Below are 20735 nucleotides of genomic sequence, written 5' to 3'. Positions count from 1 at the left end.
AGGTCCTCTGCCACTGACAGTAGAGCTGTCTCAGTCCAGCAGCTTGTTCTGTAACAAGAGTTGCTTTGGTACAGCTCTTTCCACAATCTGTAGGGAAGCGAGGAAGAAATTAAGTAAAACAGCAAAACCAGTTGATAGATGGTTAACCAGGGTTTAGACCTGTTCATTTTGTATGAAACTGTTTTAAAACTCTCTTTTATTGAGTTTTAAAATGGCTCAGGCATTAATGGGTATTGATGAGTGAACAATAGTTGGTAGACTTACAAGAAAATTAACCCAAAGAAAGCAGATAGGAATCAGGTCAAAATGAAAAACAATCATATCGCCGTATGTCCAGAGATTTAAATCCTCAGAGAGAATGAAATAATTCCTCTTTGAACAAGGTTTCATTATGTGGTTTGTAAAGGGATTGACTGTGGCTAAAATAAAGTTTTAATTATGAAGTAATTAAGAGAACTAACAAGGATCACAAGAATTAGCCAGTAAAGAACGATGAAAATCCGTGAGCTTATATTCTGAGTTAAGGGTTGAGAATGATATTGGATTCAGATGAGCTTAATTAGGGGGCAGCAGAGCAGCTGTGAAGGAGCGCAAACAGGGAGACTGGGGGAAGATAAAACATAGCAGCTACAAATCACTGATCTATGCAGTAAAAGTAAAATATGAAGGGGATAAAACTACACACAGAAATTAAATAAATACAGCACAGCTTTTCAAACAATTATAAAAAAGTAAAGTGATCAAAAACACAAACACAAATGAAAATCCAAATCCACAAGGAAAGACAAAAACCATGTATTATAGAGCTACCTTTGAATTCTACTTATATTCTTACAATAAATTTTACTGTGTTCTTCAGTTTCCATTTAGAGTTCATTCAAAATATTTGACAACACATACTCCTTATTTTTGATATGTAGGTTAATTTCTCATAGTGTACACACTGAACTTCAGCAACATCAGGATTACAAGGGCTCACTCCATATGGCCAGGAAAAGGGAAAATGGGGCTTACCGCTACACCTTCTCCTCATATTACCTAGAGATAAATAAGCAGCTGATGAGTGGGCATGTGCAAATCTCTGCTAACATTTTGTATATGATGAGGAACCAACTGGGTTTTTAAAAATGCTATTTAGCTACTTTTAGATCAGGTGATGACTGATAGATTGTTTGAAGAACCAAACATCCATACTGAGAAAGGAAATTTATACTACAAGTATATACTGCAGCTCAACAAAGTCATAATTTTATAACTTTCTATTACATTTCAGTAACATTTTGTTCTTCTGTACCATGGCAATAAACACATTCTGACAAATAATTGCACATATTATTTGAATTTGCTGATTTACATTATTTTATCTCTTGGAATGGTGGAAATTCTTCTCATTAAATATTTTAACCATAACAAAAAAATAATAATTGTCTGTTTTGTCCAATCCTAAACAAAGTAACTTTTTCATTGCAGTGTTTTTTTTTTTTTTTTTTGGTGTGGCAGGAGTGAACTGGATTTGGATTTTGGCCATTTGTTTTTTGAGCAGACTAAAGAGACTCTGGAGCCTTATGACTTAAACATGGACTTGGTATGTTATAAATGTGTGCACAGTAGTATGTGAATATGAGAGTCTGTTTCAGCACTTTTCATTTTGTGCTGAGAAAGGAACAGTGCTAAACCCTTTACAACGCTATACCCCTAAGAGATCCATCCCTGTCAGTCGCTTCCTAACTGGGTCAGATGTAGACTTCATTTTTCTCAATTGCTAGTTTCAGTTGTAAACAGAGAGACAACCTAACAGCCACCTGTGTAATTCTCTCTGACTCAGTACAGTGGTAATAGCAGAAAAACGCTCCAGGCAAGCCCATCACTGAGACAACTCTGCGTCAGTCCAACAAGAACCCTGCTGTGTTTGACTAAAGCAGCGCAGAGACTGTGTCCAGGTGAACATGTTGCTTCTGATTGTGGAAAAACAGCTTTAGACCTGAAGAAACTAAAGAAACATGTACATTTATTGGGGTACTTTAAACCCAAATGACAAAGGGCGTATTATAAACATATACTGAGTTTAAATTCTACAATTTAAACTCGGGGGAAAAAAGTGTTCCCCGTCCCCTTTGGTATTTCTTTTGACAGTAATGTGATAATTAAGCTTTCCTTCTTCAGGGAGTCCATGGAATCTGGTTTCAAAGAAGAAAGGCTTTGTGCCACATTAGGAGCAAATCCCCACAATGTGGTATTTGTTAGGAAATTGGTCCTTACAGAGTATCAAAGACAAGGCCACACATACACAACAGTTATTTGTCACCACAGTTTAGTGACCCTGAGTTTAACATGAGCCCAGGGGAATTGTTGGCACCAACGGCTTGAAGGGCAACACATTTTTGTTTGTGAACCAAATGCTACACCGCTAAGCAATCATCATTCCCATTCTTTCTTTTACAGATGCTCAAACCACTTAAACATTTCAGGCCAAGAGCACAGATGAAAACATGGTGCAATTGTGCGAGTGAAAATGCATTTGAAAATCATTTACCATACATAAGTAGTTATTTTGTAGTTCCATTTTTATTCTCTCAAATGTGTGTGATTACATGAATGCCCAGATGAGAATTTCTGTAACACAGAAAAACCATCCTTCACATAGAGTCTCACTTTGGAGAGATTTTAAACATTTATTCTTCGAAACTGAGCAGTGATAAAAAGCAAAGTAATAAAATGTTAGATTTGACTAAATTTATAAACATTTTAAAATATTTTTTGTGTGTCCTTTTATGCCACTTGACTCATCAAGAGTTGAGAGAGTAAAATAAAGAACATGGTGTCAACCTGTCACATAAAATGATGTTGCATGGCAAATAAATGGTTAGGTTTAGGGCAAAAAATGCAGGGCAGGATGTCATACTGTCAGTTCAGCTGGAGTAAAATGACAAATGCATATAAAACAATAACCACCAAGGGATAGACAAAGACATACAAAACTGCTAGACAAGAGGTATGGTGACCTAGCTGTAACCAGTCATAATAAAGTGAAGATTAAATAAAAATAAGATTAATGTGGAAGCATATATATTATTTTTTATATTACAGAAGTAATTCTGCTGGCAAATTGTGATACTAAGTTCTAAAACTATGTATGTTGGTGTTTCTTTATATACCACACTAAGCAAACATTTTGTACTATATTTGTCCGGCTTGGTGGCCTGTTTAACAATATAAATTTGTGATGCGGTCTTCTGCTAAGCTAGGCTCCTACAGGGATGTCAACACTGTTTAGGGATTTTTGTCAGTATGCAGGCAGCCATATGATTTTCAATGGAAGTTCATGTCAATTTGTAAGTTTCTTCAGAATCATACAGCTATTGCAGCAAAAGTATATGTTGCAATGTGTTTGGATTAAACAAATCTAATTTGAGATAGTTTTTGAAAATATTCTGTCTTACTTGGAATGGGGACCATGTGGGTACTGCATATAAGCAGGTTGCTCAAGTTTGATATATAAGGCAGAGAAATGGTGTATAAGTAAAAACATGAGAGTGAGGCTTGGGATTAAGGGTGAGGGGAGCAGAAGACGGAGACAAACAAGAGTGGAAAGGCCAAGAGGTCTCGAAAACAACAGCCATTAGAAGGCAGAGCACAAGCCTCAAGATGGGCACATATGCTCACACATATAGGAGCTCCTCAGTAGGCAGGGCACATACTCTTGATAGTGCAACGTAATTAATAATTCATAAGCTGTCTGCTGCAGGTGAAGACAAATAACAGATTCACTACACAAATCTAAGGACAAAAAAGGGAGAGAACCGGACAACCACAGATTGTTCTATTTAGTTTTCAAAAGATAAAATGCAGAAGCTTTAAAAGTGCCAAAAATGAGCTGAAATGACAAGAGTTCCTCTCTTTTCAAGTGTTACAAAAGTGTAAAAGAAAAAAGGATGCAAACTAACTCGTGATGAAGATAGACTTGCTATGTTTTTTGGGGGGTTTTCTCCCCGTAGCTAATTTGGCTACACGCTTAGCCGCAAGCGTTTCGTGTCAATCAATGACTCAAGTAAAAAAATAATAACAGCAGCACAAATATGAGCGTAATGGAAAACAAGTTGGTGACGCTGCCACACAAGGGTTGGGCCGTTCCACTGGTGGCTCTGGCACATTTCCAGCCCTTTGTTTTAAGCATCGTGTCTGTGGCAGCTCCCCAGCGGCCACCCTCCTCCACCCGCATTTATAAAAGACAGACACGGTAGAAACTGGCTGAGAGGCATGGGGTCTCTGGAGCCGCTTAGATCAATGGGTCTCCTCTGGGCTTCCCTCCATTTCGGGAAGCACAGCGTCCAGAGGAGGAGGGAAAAACAGATTACCATAGCATTAATAAAACAAACTGTAATCTGAAGCAAAAGCAAAAACAAAAGGCTGTATCCCATGTTTCCCCCAGAGAAAAGCGGTGTGCTTACGGCCGCTATTAGTCACATACACACACACGGGTGAACTCTAACTAACACGAACATACTTGCTTGTATGGTAGGATGCACCCATGCTTGTAATGGCTTTGTTCCTCTGAAAGGTTAATTCATCCCAGTTGAGCATGCTGTGATGGAAGCCGCGAGGAAAAAAGTGAACGGTACGTTTATAGGGAAAGAGAGAGGAAGAGAAAAACACAAATGCCTGAAGGAAGCACAGAAATTCACAGGATTCAAAAGAAGTACAAACTGTATCATTTGCTGTTCATCACAGGCCATAATGGCCCACTCATCTATATTGTTTTCTCTTTTTAAAGGAAGTCTGCATTCTTTTGTGTCCAGATATATGATAGAACTATACTGTATAAAACAACAGTAAAAATTCAAGTAAGAATGTTTACAATGATGGCTGGTGGATGTCATGGTTTGAACAAATTGACCAGACACAGATAGACAGTCAATTAAACTCATGTAGTACAGTACAACCTCTAAAAACAAAATGCCAAAGAGCAAGTTTTTAATTTATTTTTATAATGTTGACATTTTGATTCTTAAATTTGACAGAAAATCTGCCTTTCCAGCTTCAACAACTGGGTGTTCATCACGAAAGATAAACCATCAGAATTCCAATTGTCAACAATTGTAACATAGCTTTTTTTTCCCCTGTAAAGACAATAAAGAGTTTTACATTGATTATTTAGGTGGGTACAGATCATTTTGGCCATCCCATTTTTATTAGAATGTAAATAAAAACAAATGGTTCTTTTCATTGAAAATAGTACTTTTTTTAATTGTGTTGCCCTTCTGATTTCTTTGAAGAAACACATATAAATGAGAACAATTAAAAATAAAATTAACATAAAATTAAACATAAAAGTAATTTTCTCAGCATATGACCTTTGTTAAGTGCTGAATGTTTTTAACAATGTATCTGTATATCATTCACACCTAACTGGGGCACCAAGAGCAAAATATTTTTGTTTCGAATGGTGAGCATGTAAGAAAATCAAACTTCACTAAGGAATATGAACTGATTTATGCAAGTATATTGTAAGTCTGAAGAATTTAGATTCCCTACAGTTCATCTTAGGTCTATTTCAGCACACTAACATTTACCAATTATTTTTTTAAATATTTTATGATCTAATTCAACATTTAAGAACTGCTTAGGATTTTATTTAATATAGCACAAATTGTATGTATTAGAAACCTAAACATGCATTTATGCAAAGAGACAAATAATAAGTGGTGAACAACAGTTTAATTAAAATTTTTGAGAATGTTAAAAGATTGGTAAGAAACTAATATTATAGCATTCTCCATCTGCCCTTTATAATATGTAGTATATAAATATCTCCCAATGTTTGCTCTAAATTGCATTCTGATGAGTGAGAGTAGCGAGAAAATTACAGAGAATGTTACATTTCTGAATAAACAGAACATAAAGTGATTTTATATTGGTAAAGCGTAGGTATCTTTGTAATGGCACAGCTATCTAAATAGTTTAAAGGAGTATAATTTATAAAAGGTAAGCAAGATTTATTTTGTTCGGAACCCAAAATCATTTAATACTAGGTTCAATTGGTCTGGGTGGTCAATATTATGAAGCCACAGAGTTAACATGAACAGACTGTTGTAAACTACAATCACAGTCTGCTGGCTACTAAATCAAACACAACCTTTTCTAGGAAAATATGTCCATGCAGGCTATTACTTGTCAGAGCTGCATTATGCTGCTTACACAATGGCTAGTTTTCACTTCCAATTACATTACATTCAGATTGTCTGTGAGACTCGAGTCCCAGACTACTAGTCATAACTGAGCCTTGAGTCTTTGTCATTGCAACTTGTGTAAAAAAATAATAATAATAAATGAGTCTGAGTCACCATTTTGGTTCAGTTGTGAACACTTCTAAGAGCAGGTATCTGCTTTATTGTTCTGCAGTTAGTCACAATTACATTTTATACTTTTCTATCTTGGCTGCAAGCAGGAAAGCATGTGCTGATCAGCAGGGGATGGCAAAACGTTGCAGAAAGCGTCTAGAACAGTACCTCCTTAAATTCCACATACAGTTTTCTTCACAACAGCTTGATTCCTAAAAATAGAGAAAGGACTAAGAAAAAAAAAATCTTCGCTCTGCCTCAAGTTAATGTTACTTCGCTGGCATAAAACCGAATGATGAACTGTATCGCAGAACAAGAAATGCCTGAAAATAAAGTCAGAGACAGAAGGAGACATAGCTTGCATTGCCCAGAGCAGCCACTGTGAGCAGAAGGCAAATGAGTGCACCCTCATTGCAATTCAGGGCTGTTGTTGTGTGTACTTTACTGCACTTTCTGCTGTGACTGGAGCATATGGCCTGGCTTTAGTCAACTAATGTATCTTGCTGCCCTTCTCGTTAAACGAAACCAAATGGACTCTCTTTTACATAAACATATTAGTGAATACAACTCATTTAATTACTATCAGATTATTTCTAAAACACACCAGAGAGTGGTGACATTTACTTAAAACACTCAGCTGGCATTTACTTCCTCTCACATGGGGAGATTTGGATGGCAGGCCAGATGGTGCGTCCAATTGTCAGAACTGGATTTCTTAATTTTATTTAAGAATTGCATCTGCGACTGCCTTAAGTGGGTTTTCCAATCGAATATGCTGGTGACAGAAATGAAACGCAATTCCAGAGAGTTTTTGAACACATGTAAATTACAGATGCTCGAGCCACTGTGTTGCCACCATCCGAGTCTTTGTCTGGTTTTTATGATGGAAATCATGTGCAAATGGATTTCTGCAAAGCTAAGACAACCCATTGGTTTCTAAACAACCACACTCTCCCTTCCAATTTTCTTCTTTTATCTGTCTTATTTCTTCCCCTTTGTTCACGGCTGTGGACGATGAGCGTATCCGCCATGTGTCAGCGTACGAACCACAGATCCATCTCAGTCAGTTGCTGCAACCTTCTTAGGAGGTGTAAATTTTAAAAAAGGAGTGGAAAACTGACTTTTCCTCGCACTGTTAGACACAGACGAGTTGGGGGGGAAAACAACAAGAAAAGGAAAGAAGACATGGACAAATGCAGAGGAAACGCATTGGTCAGGGTGTTGATGGTAAGCGGAAGAGATTGTAGAAGGTGAGATGAGGTGAACACTCGAAACGAGGGAGAAATTAATTTAGTCAGGAGTGGGCTGTCAGAAACGCTGATAATAGCAAGAGGTAAGCCTTGATGTGGGAGGGCTTACTCAGTAATGCCAAGGGTCACACACATACAGACACACACACATCCGAATGAGGACAATGTGTCTTCAGGCTGAGATTGCACAAAATAGCTCACAAATTTCTCCAGACAGCCTCACATGAGCACATAAAAAAACACTGTTTAATGCATTTGCAGCATCCTTCAGATAGGTGAGCTTAGCTACAATGTCTTTTTGTTTTTTAAGGATGTTCTGTTATTTCCCCCATTCCAAAGATGTTACTTCTAGTGACAGAGAGAAGTCACATTAAAAGAGAGATCCAACAGATAGCACACCAACTTTTCCTATTGCTGTGGTGCTCACAAAGTCCCTCCATGGGGGGCTATACCTCACAGCAATGCATCACGACTGAGGAGGAGGGAGCAGAACATCACAAAGTCAGGCCTTAAGGGAGACATATAGCAGGAAAAATAATCTGAAGACTAAATGTTTTTACGTTTACCTTTACCACAAGGCATATGTTGTTTACTTGTTCTGTAATATCTTTTTTGTTTTGATCTCAAAAGTCAAGACAAATACAGCATACCGTTTCTGGGAGACACTGTTTGTCACTTTTCCTGCTTGAGTTTTTACTTTTTATCCCCCCTTCCACTCCTCCACAGGATTCGTTGAGTGAAGGATGGCGGCAGAAGAGATGGTATCTAGTTTTCCACATCATTAGTAATAGGCATGGTGTGATGTAATGTTGCGTCTCTAATGCCCACAGCCAGTCATCTTCGCAAATGATGTTGAATCACCACTGTGGGGGGTCTGCTGCTGCCTCTGGTGATGGCGGTATCTGTGAATGGTCATGTTGTTTGTCATGGACGCACTTAAGGAGAATCACTTAGACAGTAATTATTGCACCGGCACGGTGACGATACTGAGGTGCTTTGCTGGTTCTGGTGTGGGCAACTGTCACCCAGCACGTCGGAAATGCCAGTTTTACTCTCATTTTCTTCTGTTTAGTTTCCCCATTTGTTTTCCTCATGTAGAGGCTTTGTTGTCAGCCTTTAACCCTCCCGTTTTTATCTTGTCCTTATCTGTCCTTGTTCACTGAGGCTTGACAAGAGGACTATTATCTTGTCAGCTCTTCTCAGTGTATTGTTTGACCTTTATATGGCTTTTTTGCTTCTTTATATCTTCAAATTCGCTGATATGTCTATTTCCTGAAGGACTCGATGTTTTTCAACAAATCCAATACCCTGACTTTGTCTGATTTATTTATTTTTATTCTTATTATTCTATTCAACCTCACTAGACTCTGGAAAATGAAGGGGGAACACCATGGACAGGTTGCTGGTGGACCACAGGTCAAAAGCTGGAAAGACAATACAATAAAACCACAAATGTTTGACCACTCCAACTCTTAACACATTTAATGGATTTCTTTGTTCAAATATGCATATTAACGTCAAGGGGTTCCTTCTTTATCCATCCACCCACAGTGCCATGAAAAAATATTAAAAACCTTTTAACCTTTTCACATTTCCTAACATTACAATTACCAAAAAATTTGGCACAAAATTTTTAAATTGGAAGAAAATAACAAGAAGGCTGATCATATAAACAAAGAATAAGATGCATTCTGGTATCAGCATTGAAACAGCCAAGAGGCCCACAGTAACTCTTGTATAAGTTGCAGAGATCCACAGCTCAGGTGGGCATGTCATGGTAGAGTGACAAGAAAAAAGTCCATTGTTAAAAGAAAACTATTAGAAGTCCTATTTCAAGTTTGCCGTGATCCACGTAGAAGACACAAGCAAAATCTGTAAGAAGTTGCTCTGGTAAGATGAGGACAAGGAGACATTTCTGAGGCTTGCAAGCCCAAGAGAAACTTGGAGGGCTGTTAAGCGACAGTGGTCAGAGTGCTGATATTGATCTGTATTCTAAAGTGCGTTGGTTCAAACTAAAGGGAGGACACATTTCAACTTTGAAGCCAAATAAATTGTCAAAGTTTGTTTTGTTTTCATGTGAATCATCCATTTCATTTTGATCACAGAGGAGAGAACCTGATATTAAACTTTAAAAACAGAGGCTTTTAACAGAAGAAAGGTTTTCAACTTCTACAAAATGTGAACCAATCTATGTTGTTAATAAGAACACTACACATTACACCATGTGGATGGTTGACTTTATGTGATTCAAATCTTTAGGAGTTTAAGATAGGAGTACATGGAAACACTGCAAGGTGCACTTTTGAGAGCCATTTTCCGATAAGTCGCCCAATCTTTTTATCGAGAAACATACCTATATTGTTTGGAGTTATTGTTTCCAGTAAAACTGGTTTGGTTTCATTTAAGTCGCTCAGAGTCTTTATTAGTTTCTTGAAAGTGGCAATTACCCTTTAAAGGTCAAACAGGCAATCAGAGCACTTCCCCCAGACTGACACATTTTAATGACCCTGCTGTGGCACACACTGATCACATGATGAATCTTTGTGAGAGATACTCAATGTTGCATTCACATTTAACTTCAAGGTTTGCACTTATAAGGCATTGTGTAGGAATGTGACAGTGAGAAAATGTAACCTGATTGTTTTCATGTTTGTTGTGGTTATAAATGACAACCACAACAAACATTGCATTGCTTTTGCAAAAAGCAAAAAAAAAAAAAAAAGTAATCAATTGAAATGTTACCATAAATGTCTTCATCATATTTGTCGCTATTTTTACAACTTTTGGAAATAGTCACATAGTGCAACACTCAATCTAGCATGGACGATTTAACCATCATTTTTCTGGATTGCGTCATGATTTTAGTTACCTACAACTAGGTACTGTAGTTGAGTGATATTACCTTTGCGAAGAAAGATCGGCTTTTAAAATAAAAAAATTAAACAACAACAGATTAGACTTAGATTTTGCTTGACAGGATGCAGCACCATGCTATAGGTATTCCAAGCCAACTGATGGAGCTGTAAGACTGGCACAGCACGATGCAAAAAAACATCTAACAACAAGTGGCACTTTGCTGTGATTTGTTAGGGTGATGGGCATGAAGGTTTTAGAGAGAGATAATGCTACATCATTGTTTTAAAAAAGAAACAGATGGCATGTACTCACCGACACATGAAACTGCTGTTTTGAAATGTATACACTCTGGGAAAACATTTTTAAAAACAATGGTTAATGGTCTCCCAAAACGCTGAATCCATGTGGATGCACACCCTAAGCTTTGGGGATACACCTCATCTCCTTTCTGTGTGGATGGGGCCTAAATGTTTTGGAGTCCTAACTCCAAAACCGATCGAGAATCTGTGGAATTAACTAAAGACTAGGGTGATGGCAAGGAGGTCTTTCATCCTTAAAGACATGAATCTCATTACCAAAGATAAATCATCAAAAAAACAGTGAAGTCATGCATGAAATTCATTAGTGAAAGGGTTTAATTGTTGTTATGCCAATGATGTTTATCATGAAGGGTATAATAATATTCAACAAGTTATTTTTTCAATAGAAAGAGAATATTAAAGTATGCATTTCAAAATGTACTACCCATTTTAAATTTTGTATTACCTTTTGAGAGAATCCTGTCTCATTCTGAATCAAAAACGAAATTGGGGTTTGAACAAAACCACTACTAAATCTAAAACAATTGACAATTTTATTAAAACTCCCCTTTTTATTGTTTTTGTATGTTACATGTAAGTTAAAATCAATAAAATAGACATTAACCCATGACATGTGTCACTCTTGAGTTAAATGACACTACATATATAAAATGAGGTTCATTTTCTTAATGGAATTACTGAAAAATAATTACTAATAAAATATTTTGATTTACAGATATTCACTGGTAAACCCTGCTGGCACATGAGTTACTAAAGTCTGTTCAACACATAACTTTAGCATATTTGCTACTAAGATGTCAGGTCCAATATTTATTTTAAAACAATATCTCTAACCTGTCATCCTCCATAATCAACACACGTTGAGCAGGATGAACAAGTGTACAGTAATTGAACTGCAAAGCAGTTCATTTATAATTCATGATGGAATACTGATGTGAAAGACTTGTATAAATAGAAAAACTAGACGCCACAGTGCAAGCGCTCAGGTGCAGTACTATTCCCAAATGTTGATCTCAAAAGAACAAAAAGCTCACTTCGTCTCATGTTCTTTTTGTTTTTTATTTGAGTTTTTTTTTTATCAGCTCGTATGAGACCAACTAGCCCTCTTGTTACAAACATAATCGGAGTAAGAGATGGGTGCACGTATCCACGATGGTTCCCACAGAGATGGGTAAGCACACATGTGCTCAAAAGGAGAATTTTTCATGGGCATGAGCAAACTAAATGAGCACACACACCCACACTCATTCCAATCAGCAGGTTTGTCAGGAGTGACAGGTCTGTAATCAGCAGGTAATAATGGAAACCCCAAAACAGGAGAGGAGAGCAGAGAGGATGGAGGAGAAGAGCTGTCACAAGGCCCTTCAGAGCTGCACAGGGGGGAGGGAATATAAGTGCTGAATCTGAATTGGATCTTAAAGTTTAAATGAGAGCCTGTCAGCACCAGGTGCTTGCTGAATGCCACCCCCAACCCCACCTCACGCTCACACATACACATTCCCGCTTGACTCATCTCACACCACCTGGCCCACGCCATGCAAACACAGCGGGGTTTCTCCCACTCAACTTCTCTCGTTCCGAGGATGAAGAGCGTTTACCCTTCGTCGAGCTCTTTTTTTTTCTTCTTTTTTCTTGAGCGAGCGTTAAAGATCTGTCTACACTGAAATCATTCGCTGATTGGAGCAAGGACTCATGCCGAGTGCACTTGCAGGCCAATATGGATATGCAAAGGCATCGTCTGCAATTATGTGCAGGAAACATGAAATGTGGTAATCAGAAAATCAGAGATGCGATGCTGCAGCTGCTTTGCCATAAACTCCCACACTCACACATCGGAAGAAACATTCAACTCAAAAGTTTATATGTAGCACCAGCCAGCACGGGCTGGATCTTAGTTGTTCATTTAACCCAAATAAATTTTCTTTAGATATGACAGAATTTTCCATAAACTGACTTTGTAGAGGTTGTATCTTCAGAAATAAACAGAAAAATTTGAAAAAAAAAAAAAGAGGGTAAAGTTTCATTATGTAGATAGCTTCATTATCTACATTATGTAATATAAACAAAATGCAGGTAAACAGCGATGGACTCGAGGACAAATCTGAAAACCATTTTTATTAAATATTGTGTTAAATAAGCGCTTTGCGACATTGTGGTAAGAAAAAAAAAAGATCTTCAGTGGAAAAATAACACTTACCCAATTAAGTCAAAGCAGAATCTGCCTGTAGGTCACAAGAAAAGTGGATAATAGATGATGCATCATCTAGACTGAAATATTTCAAAAGAAAAGTCTGTATTATTGTGCATGGATTCACAAAGCATGACGAATGTGAACAACTACAAAAACAAACCTTAAGTTAATTAAAAGAGAGGATTTACAATGAATAAGGGCAATCTATGGCTTTTTATTTGGTGTATTTTTTCTTTCAACTCAAAATTTTATTAAATCTTTCATATTTGCATTATTTTCATAACACATATTCTGGTTCTATATTAGGGTTTATGTGAAACCTAGAACCGTAGTTTCAGTAAATATGCTTCTTACAATCCATCTGAATATTTCTGTGTATGTGTAGACATAGAAGTGTGTGTGTGTGTGTGTACACGGAGTGCTGCTGAAGTATTGCTCACTCAGCACTGTCCCGCCCTCTTGGGTACTACCACACGCCTGCCTGCCTGCCTCCTGTCCAGCCACAATCAATTTAACTGTCCCACACACACACACACATCTAAACTTTGTCACATACACTCTGACCATTAAGATTTTCTCCAGTCACACAGTCCATTGATCTGAGACAGAACAGACGTGAAGGTAGAGGACAGAGAGAAAGACAACCTGAAAGGACAATAGAACGGCAGAGAGAGAAGAGTGTTGACCTTAAGATTAACCTCAAAACAACAGTGTAAATGTGAGACAGGATGATGTCACCTCGGGGTTTTCTCTGTATCTCCCGATCAGGCACTGATGCAATATCTTAAACCCATTACAGCACTTATTGATCTGCATGCTAATAACACTTATCTATTCCACAAAATGGTATAGATTGAAGTTCTTTACTTGGGAAGGAAAAAAAGCTTTTAGCCCTAAAATGGATGCAGCTTTTATGGTTTATGAATGTTCAACAGATACACAAATCAGCAGACATTGAGCTATTCTGGTACACTCACCTGCACAACAGATAACATTTATATCATGAACAGTAGGGAGGAGTGTTTGGGTATGAATTTGCCTTAAGTCATGACTTTTCACAGAAAACGAATAAGAGCCCAATTATTTAGCAAGACACTAGTTGGCAGGTAGAAGTTATTTTAAAAGGAGGTTGCATAACCAACAGGATCATCATTACAAGGGAATCTACTAAAGAGAGAAGAACAAACAAAATTATTCTCATGGATGACACAGGAGTTTTACAAAAATAAATTCAGACCACGAACGCCTTCCATTAAGCCATATTCACCACATGGGGCAACTTTTCCATCAGCCTATTAAAAGGCCGGTGTCTCAACCATGCGTACTGAAAGCCTTTAGAGGCTCAGAACATCTTTGCTGGTTGTTAGGATGTGGCACAATACATTTAAAATATTTAACTTTTTTTAACAATAATTTAATGTTCTTAGATACAACATTTTATTTGTTTCCATAATCATGAAAATAAGAAATAAAGATTTGGCATTTTTCCCTCTGTTTGAATGAATCAATATTATGTATGAGATTAACTTTTGGAAACGTGATGAAAATATCAAACTTTTTCACATGAATCTACTTTTTAAAAATGTACCTGCATAATTTATGGCAGATATAATATCCTGTCATCTGCCTAGGTAGCAACATCAGAGTCAGTGACTTAAAAAAATATTTTTTTAAAAATGACTGTTGGAGATGCGCATGTATGGAGCTAAATAAGTCTCAATATTCACACATGCACAGGACAATTCAGTCCAAGCTCCTACCTTGACTATAGCCGACAGACCAAAGTCAAAAAGCTACTTTGTTCTATAGCCTCACTCTATTAGCATGCGTACTGCTATACTCGCATAGCTCCCTCACTTAGCTCTTAAGCTTGTGTTGATAGTTGCATAATAATTGTAACTGACATAAAAAAAATATTTGTTTAGTAATGGCAAAGAGAAATAATTTCTCTTTACTAAAGTATTTTTCAACTGAATTAAAGTGAATGCAAAATGTTTCCTAGCATTCTGGTCTGATGCATTTATTAACACTGGATTTGTTTTAACACTGAAATGGGTAATTTTCATAAAAATATGTTGTTTTTTTCTTTTGTTACAATGATAACTCCTTGAGATTTATCATCTCATTTTTGAATTTTTTTATTTTATTTTACTCATTTGTAAAAACTAACAAGTCCCGACTAATATCAGAATGATATGAGACAGATCATCTGCGAAAAAAAATAAAATAAAGGTCCTCTGTATGATTCTGTTTTCGTGTAACAGTTGGTTGTTTTTCCATCATCAGCAGAGCTGCAGCTGATTGATAGTGCTAAGCTCTGACTGGGTATTTCTTACTGTGAGCATTGTGTTTCTGCAGATGGCAGAAGGACTGCAAGGAGGAGGCAGAGGAGCTAAAAAAAATTTTCACAGCTTTAACCGTTGTAATGTTCAGTTTGACAATATGGATCATCAGCCGGCTTCTCCTTAGCAGTTGCTAGTTTCACTTTAAAAAAAACATCCCAAATAAATTCATATACGTATAATCTCAGCAAAGTCTGAATTGCATGCTTTTTGTGGAAGTGTGCACCTTCAATATGCAAAGGACTTCTGTGCAGTTTGTGATTGAAGATCAAATTACTCCCATGAGAGTACCACTGGGAGTTTGCAGCAAAGCATGATCAAAAGCTGCAACCTTTGGCAATGTCTGGTGATACATTACAGGCAGGTAATGTGTCAGGTAATTTTCAGCATGATTAGAAACACTTGACTTACAGCTGCAGGTGCTTAGCAAAACATAGCCAGAGAACAAATGGAAACAGACTTGGAAATGGAGTGTAAAGTAAAAATTTAGCATAACTTAATTCACTCTTTGGCTTCACTGTCAAATAGTCTTGAAGAGAGAAGGTCTAGACACAGTACGAAGACAAACCTTAATAATTCAGTAAGTCTATCTTCATTTTATGTTGTCAATTTTTTAAAGTAAATTATGAATATATACATTTCTAAAGTGTTTATTGAAACCATGATTCAGAGAATATCTGATTCCCACCCCCCGTCATTGTAATGAACCTCCGAACATCATATGTCTAACCTCCATAGGAAATAGGGACAATTTGAAAAAACGAAAGGCAGAGAACATAAAACTGAAGTACATAGGAAGCAAATGTTGAATAAATACAAAACCTGGACATGAATCTACCATCTCCTTTATTTTTCATGCCAGTTGGTAAACAAAGTCTACCTAAACACAGGAGCATTTTTCTTCTCTAATAATATTTTCTTAAAAGAATATTCCAATCCTACTCAAATTGAGGTCAGATTCTTCACATTGTCATCCAGCTCATGTAACTCCTGTTAATTCCAACATAGTTCAGTAATGCATTTCCATTGCTCAGAGAAAATGTCAAATGACTTTGAAAGTAACCTAGTCGGCTATTACCTTGTATGTAATGAGGAAAACAATTTTATTCCGCAGACGTGTAATTTCTAGAGGACATAGAGGCTCAGCAGTATTTCAATGTGACACTTTGCCTGATTTATAGTATCGCATTTTTCATTTAATACCGCTAAATAAAGGTGTTTTCAACATTTTCTTCACCCTGAACCACATATAGTATTTGCTTTTTACTAAATTGTGCTGTTTTTACAGAATCCCAGGAGACCAGTGCGTAGAGAGACTGATTGTCCTTCGCTCCCTTGTGGCATTGCTTCAGCAAAGGCAGCCTCCTGCCAAGAAATGCTTGCAGTAATAATCATTTTAATTAACAGAAGTATTGATAGTTATTTATGGGACATGTACCACATTAAACCGTCTCATAGATTAAGCGTAAATGTATCACGCCTAAACGGTGTAATATAGCGTTTCCGCTATATCGCCTTTTCACATACTTACTTCAACCCACAGGGGATAATAACTCATGGGCAGGGAGGACTTGAGGGTACAGCTGCCTGCTAAGTAGTGGAGCTCTTTATAAATGTCACACATTCTGTTTTAATGAACAACAGAGGTTAAATTCAGAGCACTTGTACGTGCCTACAGAATAAAAAAAAAGGGTACTCTCATTTTAGCTGCCACTTTCCAGCAATACTGCAAGAGAACACAACAAAAGAAATGAGCAGGAAATGGAAATATCAGCAAGTGATTTTACATATTGATCATTTCATATAGCAAAAATACACAACACATCCAATATTTGCTCTCAGGAAGCATCAACAACATTGCCTAATACTTGCTACTGTTTTCTCAAAAGGCCACACAGCATAATATATATTGAAGCACTTAGCTCCTCATAGCTATGCACAGAGTTACACTCCAGCATGCACACCCACATCTTTACACAATCACAAATGAAACTGCCTACAGTAAATGTTAAAATATGCAGTAAACAAAGTGGCAGACTTGGCATGTAAAGATCAGAGTGATGAATCAATATGCTGAGTGAAGTCTGGTTTACCAATAAAGTCCAAGGAAAGTGTTTTAATTTGACACTGTTGACACATATCCAAATTATGTAAAATGAGATGTTTGTCTCACAAAAGCACATCATTGGAGGGAATGAGGAACCAGGTTAATTAGGTAGATTAAAACTTTGAGCCGCCGGTCACACTCAGCAACATTTACACAATGGCAAGGCAGGTTTATTTGGTTAGCACCATTCATACAAAGTAATTCACAATCCTTTACAGGAAAAATAAAAGAACAAGAGGAAAATGAAGAGGAAAATATTTCTTGCAGAAGGCAAGAGAAATGTTTGGCAAGAGAAACTTTAAGGCTCACATTAAAAACAAGAAATGTTTGAAGGAAATGACTAGCTAGGACTTGATTAAAAAAATATTACATATGGGTTGAATACGCCTGACCCAAGAAGAGAGCCTTGAGGAACTCCACTGTTGCTCTTTCTTCATTTAGACTTATAATTCCCAAAATAGTTCAGGTCTTCCAAGTAACATCTTAATGATGCTTGCAAATATTTAATTTTAATGACGTCTCAGTACTGTGGTGTAGTTATAACCAGATTGGAAATCACTGAAAAAGATAGCTTTTTAAAATCAAAACAGAGGTATTTAATTGATACTTACTTATAAATGATATTTGTTTGTCTTATTTTCATTAAAAAGTTTTGATCACTGTCTAGAATCTAGAATCAATTCAATGACAAAACTAAGAACCCTTTTTTTAACTTGTGGGAACCGCATCAATTCAGCAGGTTGCGAGTTTCAGGTCAGGAATGGTCAGCAAACACACACACAAAAAAAATGCAGGTGAAGAATAATATGTGATGAAATAGGATATTAAGAAGAAAAGTGCAAGGATGCATGACGCAAGCAAACCTGAGAGAGGAGTCAGAAGAGACAAATGGCACATGAGTGGATGCAGATGAGATGCAAAGATGCATGACTTCAGAGAAGGCAGCGCAATGGAGAGACAAAAGGCTCTAAAGGATGAATAATGCTAAATTTATTCTTATCCTCCATCCACTATCTAGTTTCCTTCCATTCTCTCAAAGTGCAAACACCTCTCCATCAACTTAGGATGAGATTTTTGCATATTCCCTCGTCACCTAAAACAGATATACTGTTATAGCTAATGGTAAATAAAAGCACCACTCTCTCTTGTCCCTCTCACATGTCATTTCATATGTTATCATGGACATTTGTCTTTTATGTTCTCACAAAACAAGAGCTAATCTTTGGTCAAATTATCATTGATATGTTTTGTTTGTTCTTTGGTTAAGCTAAAGTCTTCAATTCAGTTTTATCCAGACAACAGTGATGAAAATATCCATCGTCTAGCCTGTCCAACGGCATCTAAAAGGATACATCCATTCTATTCTGCAGCTTTGGCATAAATTGTCATGTCATAAATTATCTCCTCTTTCTTCAGTAGATGGTTCTTCAGGTGCAAACCTTATTCTTGTCATATTCTGACAGCCTGTGTGACAGAAATCAGAGAACAAATGAGCTTTCTGATTTTCTAATTTTTCATTAGCAACACAGTGAAGTATTCACAGTGGCATTTATCAACCAATACACTTACAAAGGTTTGCTTTGAAATCTTGTCTCTGCCCCTGTTTTATTAATTAGTCTCAACACAGCTCTTTCTCATCTCCATCTTTTTTCCAGTTGATTTCAGAGTCACTATAAAGTACAAATATTGTGATGCATTACTAAAATCTGCACTTTGACTAGTGCAGATTTTTCACTAGTCAACTATAAATGTGACTGTATTAAAAATAGACTAAACCAGCCTGGATGTAAATAGATCCTTGATCTCACTATATGATTGGTCTGCAATACAATAACTTGGATTATATCCTTGGTTGAAAGGGGATTTCATATTACTGGGTATGAGTTGCAAAGTATCTCAAAATGACATAAGTTTTAAACTGGCACTAATAATCTGAATTGATCTGAACTTTGAATTTACATCATACTAATCCTCAGGATTAAAAGATTTATATTATTTTCTTACGTTCTAACAGATTAACCGTATATTTGAGCAGAGTTTTCTCTCAGTAGTTCTTATGTTCTTTGGTTTTGTTTCTTGGTAGTGTTTTCACTTTAATTAGACAATGTTTTTATTATTATCTGTATCTATTTACAATAAGACATACAACTGATTTTAAAATAATCAAATTCATGCATTTCTTAAATGGGCAATTGTTAAAATTTCAGTTTTTTCAATTTGCTAATGTGTTTAAAAATCTGCCTAAATAATCTATTTTAATTCACACATTCGGCTCTGTAGGAACCCAACAAGATTTACTTGTCATTTAGATTTAGATGCAAACTGAAGTGAAACTCAGTGTATGTCCTTCATTGTACCTCTGTGAAATTCTATATTTGCATATTTGGTTTCTTCTTCCCTGTTCCTACATGCTTTAAAGAGGCTTAATATACAGAAAGCCTTTAATAGACAGGAAAAGGGGTAGCAACAGAGGGGAGCAAAGCACCACGGTGATACAGTAAATCAGGTCTGACTGAGTGACCTTTGATGGCCCCAGACAGAAAAGGCTGCATGAATGGGGAAGAAAATGACCCTGTCATTTACCAACTAGCAACAAATGATGATGCGTTTGTGTCTCTGTGTGTGATAGGGTGTGAATGGGGGAGGTCTAATAAGAAAATAAGAGTGTTTTTCATTCCTCTACAGATTGTTAAAAATAATATATTAGATTTATTGTCATAAGGTCATAGTAACTAAAACAACACTGACATTTTTTACAGTTGAAAGTCAATGAATACAGAGCGATAGATTATAGTCATATTTCAGATTTTTAAAAAGCACTTCTTCTTTTGCCACAATTGACAAGAGACAGCAAAAGCAAGGTGCCTTGTAAAAGTAATACTTTTAAATTTCATAATTGTTATGTCACAGGCACAATATTCAATATATTTCAAGGAGATTTTATATGAAAGACCAACAGAAAGTAATGAATAACTTTGGAGTGGAAAGAAAAAAAAATGTTTTTTTTAATTGGTCTGGAAAATGTAGTATTTGTACATCTTCTTTTACCTGTACATAAAATTAAATTGCCTTTTGACATCACTAACTATACAATAGAGTCCAATTTAATCTCAATATAAATACAGCTGTTTTGTGAAGGCCTTAGAGGTTTGCTAGGGAACTAGTGAAGATCTGGGAGATTAATCAATGATACAATTGTGAAAAAAAAATTAAAGCAGGGTTAAGTTACAGACCAGTTTCTACCTTAATGAGCATTGTTCAACTCATCAAACTTTTTTGGGCTAAATTGAATGCTGTGGGGATATCTTTCTTTGGAATGGATAAATTGGTC

Source organism: Xiphophorus maculatus, chromosome 6, assembly GCF_002775205.1.
Source record: "Xiphophorus maculatus strain JP 163 A chromosome 6, X_maculatus-5.0-male, whole genome shotgun sequence".
Classification (NCBI taxonomy): Eukaryota; Metazoa; Chordata; class Actinopteri; order Cyprinodontiformes; family Poeciliidae; genus Xiphophorus; species Xiphophorus maculatus.
The sequence above is the reverse complement of the archived record's forward strand: the minus strand, read 5'-3'. Positions refer to the sequence as shown.